The sequence below is a fragment of the Cyphomyrmex costatus genome, unplaced genomic scaffold (assembly GCF_001594065.2).
Source record: "Cyphomyrmex costatus isolate MS0001 unplaced genomic scaffold, Ccosl1.0 scaffold5, whole genome shotgun sequence".
Lineage (NCBI taxonomy): Eukaryota > Metazoa > Arthropoda > Insecta > Hymenoptera > Formicidae > Cyphomyrmex > Cyphomyrmex costatus.
Genome location: NW_017279267.1, coordinates 1,487,630 through 1,493,629, shown reverse-complemented (window position 1 = coordinate 1,493,629; position 6,000 = coordinate 1,487,630).

The following is a 6,000-nucleotide window of genomic DNA, read 5'->3' as shown; positions in this document are numbered from 1 at the left end:
CATTTTCCGATGACATGTATATTATACGTATTTGATAAGAAATCCTTTAAATGATCAAAATGAATTATGATTATTTGGATATATGATCATACAGATTATTTTTATACAGATATTTTCTATATGATAAAAACTTTTTGTCATATAGAAAACATCTGTATAAAAATAATCTGTATGATCTATATGTTAACATTTTTTCATCGTACAGGGAACATTTGTCGGGTCAATATTATAGTGAATCATCTACGATCCCATATACCCTGTCGTTTTACAGAATCTGCATCGCTTTGCGAATAAAAAGCAAACGCTACGATCGAATAGAAAATCGCAATTCCCCGATACATCCTATTGTAGCCGGAACGCGAAAAGAACTCTCTTATGACGCGTACGTGCACGTGAGGCGAAAACACATCGGTTTTCTGCGATATCAGAACTGCGCGTGCAAACGCACGTGCAGGATACACGATGTAGTCCAGTAAATTTTCGCTCGACAGCTCTGAAAAAAAAGCTATCTCTAACTGCGAAATTATTTTGAAATGTTCTCTCTATCTATATAAAAGCGTATCCGCGTTCTTGACAGAGATCGTCATTTTATTGAAACGCACCACTCTTATGGCTTTCGTATATTATTGCTTCGTGGTACTAATACATATATAGTTTAATATATATTCTTGATGTGTATGTAATGGAAAAAAAGGAGCTAAGCAGAACAGTAACGTTATTAATTGAAAATGATTAAACGTGCTAGAATTTCACGTTAATTAACGCAGAGAATTATTTGTATTTAGCTTTTAAGTCCCCAGGCAGTTACCGGATGCTCGAGATTGTCTCAGGAGCTATTTATTTATTCCTCTCCTTGAACAATGCCGCGGTCCTCCGATGGGAATCGTTCGAGGGTAGAAATCGACGTGCTCTTCTAATTACGACCGTAGTTTCTTCTCTCTCTCTCTCTCTCCCTCTCTAATTTTCGCTGTCTATTTTCGACTCCGTCTCATTGTTCCCCTCTTTCTTCTATTACCTTCTCTTTCTATTCTGGTTCCTATCACGCCCATCCGTTTCACGATTACACTCCGTTTTCAGTGGCAACGTTTCATTTCGATTTTCCGAAGTTTCATGCTAGGTGTCAAATGTTCAGCTATTGGATCGTGTGAACGTTCTTCCCGCTGGTTTCTTTTTTCTTTCGCGGAAGCAGCTTCGCTCGATTTCTCTCGATGAGAAAATTTCCGTCGACCGCACGTTGATAGCGTTTCGTGACCCCGTGCAAACGATGCCGCTGTTCCACGGTCGACAGATTGTCAGATTGAAGTGGAGAAAGTCCGAAATTGTACACTACAACGTCGCGAAATTGCTTGCACGTCACGGATGCTGCGTGCACTATCTCGTAGTATGCGAAATCGATGAGGAGGAATTGATTTGATTGCGCATAGTAGCGATCATCTAGAAAGTTCACTTCAGTATCGTTGTTTTCTGCATTTAATGTATACAGAAAATATCGGGCGTGCAATACGATACAGATGCTTTTCCTAGTTGATGTATTTCTATGCAAATACTGTTGCGCAAGGAAATATCTTTTCGCTTCTTTTACTAAGTAACCATGTGGATAATAAGACGTATCCGTGCAAAGTTGAAGCGAACTAGGTAGAGTGCAATGCAATTACTGGACTGGAATGGCGCGACTGGCTTCATCTACTCTTATTTTCTTCTCGGATGATTCACGGCGCGCAACTTGGAAGTAGGTGATCGCTAGCAGCGGTGAAAAACTATTTTCGTGAATTTTCAACCAATAAAGTTATATTTTTGACAATACTAATTACATTCGAACGTGGGTCTAATGTAGAAGTCGAGTCTTTAAATATGTATTGAGTCTTGTGAGTTGAGTCTTCAAATCGATTTTATTTAAAATCTCGAAAATCTTACATCGAGAAAATATTAAAGAAAAGCAATAGTGACTTTTGTTGAATTCCAACCCGTGTGAAGCTGGCCCCCAATAATAAAAAATCGATCTTTTTCTTCTGGCATGAGCATTTTTGCTCATCGTTTGCTCACGAATGCTCAGTTGGTATTTTCGTTTGCTCACCCTTAGTTGAAAAGATATACGAAAATTATGTTGTGTCTGTGAAGTTAGCCCGATGTTTTATTAATTTCCAAAAAACAACGGTTGTTCCAGTAGTTCTTTTCATTGTTATACTGTTCTTGTAAATATCAAAACATGTTCCGCATTTTTAATACCAAAAAATCGAAAATAAAAAATGCCGTGCTAACTTCACGTTTCAGCACGGCACATCTTCCTCTAAAGTATCAGAAGCCATTGAATATTGCGATATTTGTTAAGTTTTTCTGTTAATTTTAGGCAAAATATATTATACCTTTTAATCTAATGGTGACCTAACGAATGCATAAAGAGAAAAATCGATTTTTTAATTCGATACCAAAACAATTTTGGTGTATCTTCTGAATTAAGGGTGAGCAAACGAATGCATAAATGTATAATGTTTAGAATCTATGTATGTTAACAACAGTTAAGTTGTTTAAAAAATGTTTGCAAATCGGAACAACTTTAGATAATAATTGTTCCACATAGATTCTAAACAGAACAAGTCAGAACTATCGTAATAACTACCCAAAATTGTCAGCACGACACTTTTCCGCCGAGTGACGTGCTGGTAGCAACAGTTAAATTGTTTGAAAAATGTTTTTAAGTCGGAACAACTTTAGATAATGATTATTCTTAAGGAGAACAAATCAGAACTTTCGTCAAAGACGCTGAAAATTGCCATGACACATTTCCTTGGATTAAGATTATTTAAAGCTGTTTAAAAGTTATTATTTGTTGGAATTTTGACCTGAAACTTTATATAATAACATATTTTGTCTAAAATTAACCGGGACACTTATCAAGTGTCGCAATATTCAATGGCTTCTGATACTTTAGAGGAAGATGTGCCATGGTGGAACGTGAAGTTAGCACGGCATTTCTTTATTTTCGATTTTTTGGTATTAAAAGTGCGGAACATTTTTTGATATTTACAAGAACAGTAGAATAATGAAAAGTACTACTGGAACAACCGTTGTTTTTTGAAAATTAATAAAACGTCGTGCTAACTTCACAGATACAACATAATTTTCGTATATCTTTTGAACTAATTGTGAGTAAACGAAAATTCCAATTGAACATTCGTTAGTATACGATGAGCAAACGAATGCATGAAGAAAATAATCGATTTTTTAATATTGGGGGGCTAGTTTAAAGTTGGCCCCCTAAAACATAATTTTCTTATATCTTTTGAGCTAAGGGTGAGCATACGAAAATTCCAACTGAGCATTCGTGAGCAAACGATGAGAAGACGAATTCCAGAAGAAAAAAATCGATTTTTTAATATTGGGGAACCAGCTTCACACTGGTTGAATTCCAGTTGTTTTTTACAATATAAAATTCGATTTGTTCGCCACCGTTTATTTGTTGAAAAATAATACATAGAAAATATCTGACGTAATATTTTTTAACTATAGTGTTTGTTGTTGTAAGTTTAGAAATAATAATGACAAAGCGACTATTGATTTCCATTTGTTTATAATTTAACAAAAATTAATCGGATATAAACAAATTAACTAAACTGAGAAATATAATAATGACGAAACGATTTATTCGCTCTTGATTCGTGTATAATTTAATATTTAAATATTCTAATCTCTACAATTATTTTTAAACGGAGTTCTGACCGCTACGTATTTTTCATTAATTTTTTAACGTCCGGATCCAGCACGACACTTGTAAAAAATTTATTGTGCTGATTACTTACGGCAATTTTAGTGTCAGTTTTCATTAGTTCTAGCAGAGGTTTATGTACATTCATTTTTAAACAAATTTTTGGCCACTACGTATTTTTTATATTGTATTAGTACAAACTTATCTTTTTTTAACAAAAGGTAAAATTGGACGTTAAGAACACACGTGTTTTTTAAATAAAACCTAAGTGTCTAATTTACGTAATAGTAGTTTTAATACTTTGTCAGAAATTATTTCTCGAAAAAAACTATTGTACCAAATTAAATTAAATTAATTTAATTAATTAAATTAAATTAATTCGAACTTTCATATTACGTTTTTTTAAATAAACAAGTTTAATTATATAAAATTAAATGTATAAAACCCATAAGGTACTTTCTTTCTTTATTTATGTATAATGACGTTAATGACTAAATATTAGTAGCAAAATATAAAATTTACTATAGCAATCTCGATGGCTAAATGTGAAAAATAAAACTTGTAGTTTATCATAACATATCGATGAAGACATTAATTTAAACAACTAATATATTGTTCCGATACATTGAGAATAAAATGTATCAAATTTTAATAAATTTTTTATTTTTATCAATTGAATATATATAAATGTAAAAATATATTTATTTGGTGCAAAAATTATTAATTTATTTTGTGTGTGTGTGTGTGTGTGTGTGTGTTTATATACGTGTTAATTTGATTATTATTTTTTTATTTAACAAATATTTATTTTCCATAAAATGTTAGTGCTATTTAAAGATATTGTTTATTAAAATATATTTATAGTTTTTTTTTTCCTCATCAGTGTAGCGATTATAATATCGTTTTGTATTTTAAGTCTACAAAAAGTATATGTACTAAATGATGTGAGGTGGTAATTTCAATTACCAGAGATGAGAGGTCTGCTCGTTAACCCAAAGTTACATCACTGCTCACGTGTGCCATTGTTGCAACTTGAATTCCAGTTGTATACTTATATTTTTACTTAGTCACATGGCGTGCCCTTAGAACTTCTAGATATCCCCATATCGTAACTTTCTAGCTAAACAACGTTCGTGCCCAAAATTACTTTTCATTTTATCCACCGAGAAAAGTCTCGCCCTGATGCACGAGATTTTTAGCGGGAACTTTTAGTAAAACAGGGTAGTAGCGTGTGTAATATACGCGCGTGAAAGGTGAGATAGAGAACGAAGTACTATGCTACTCTCGTAATTAATGTGTAAACCTACTTTAATCCTGACCGCGGTCAAGCGCCGAGTTTGTGCAGTTGTCCACCACGTTTCATAGTTAATTCGTCCAACTTTAATCGTCCGTGACACTAACAACTTTCTTATGCACTTACTTCATGCCTAGGCGGATGTAAAGTATTACATCGTCGACCCATATTATAAAAGCTCTTAAGTCCAAAAGTACAGAATTTTCAGAGAAGATGAAACGCAGAGAAAGTGCATTTCGTAAAAATTGTAGAGAAGTGTGAATTTCGAGTCACTCGAGTTTCTGTTTCATGATGTATTTCTACCGGATCTCCTCTTTCACAAGTAAAATAAAAATTAACATTTAAATGAATTTTTTCTTTTACTACTATATTACAGTGAATTATAATAAAATTGTTATTTATTTTAAATAATAACTAAAGAAAAACATATGAGGTTATACTAAAATTAAAATTAAAAAAGATATATATATAGAGTATGATAGATGTCAACGAGCGATGAGATTAGTGAAGTATGACTTACGAAGAAATAAGCACGAAGAGGAAATACAAAAAAGAAATGAAGAAAATACCACAGTTCTATGTATACTATATAGATACATAATGTATATATGTGTACCTATACATGTACACCAAGTTTTCCAATTTTCCAACTCTAAGCGAAACTGAGCTCACGGAATCGAAGCACGCAACATTTCGCATTACATTACACATGCAGCCTATTCTATTCCCTATCTTATGACATATCATGTATCCTATCGTATGTCAATGACATATCATTCGATAGAATGAGTTTTACAGATCTAAAACAAATGTCGACGGAGATTTATCGTATACTTCGCACTCTCGAATTGTGCCAGAAACATTTTGCTATGTTGATTTTAGCGTTTACAATGACCATCGTTCATTAAATGTAAACATTTGCTCGTGACGTCGAGACTCGATCTGCTACAACGTATTTGGTGGCATCAAGCGTGGCCTAACTAAATGTGTGCAATGTGGCTAG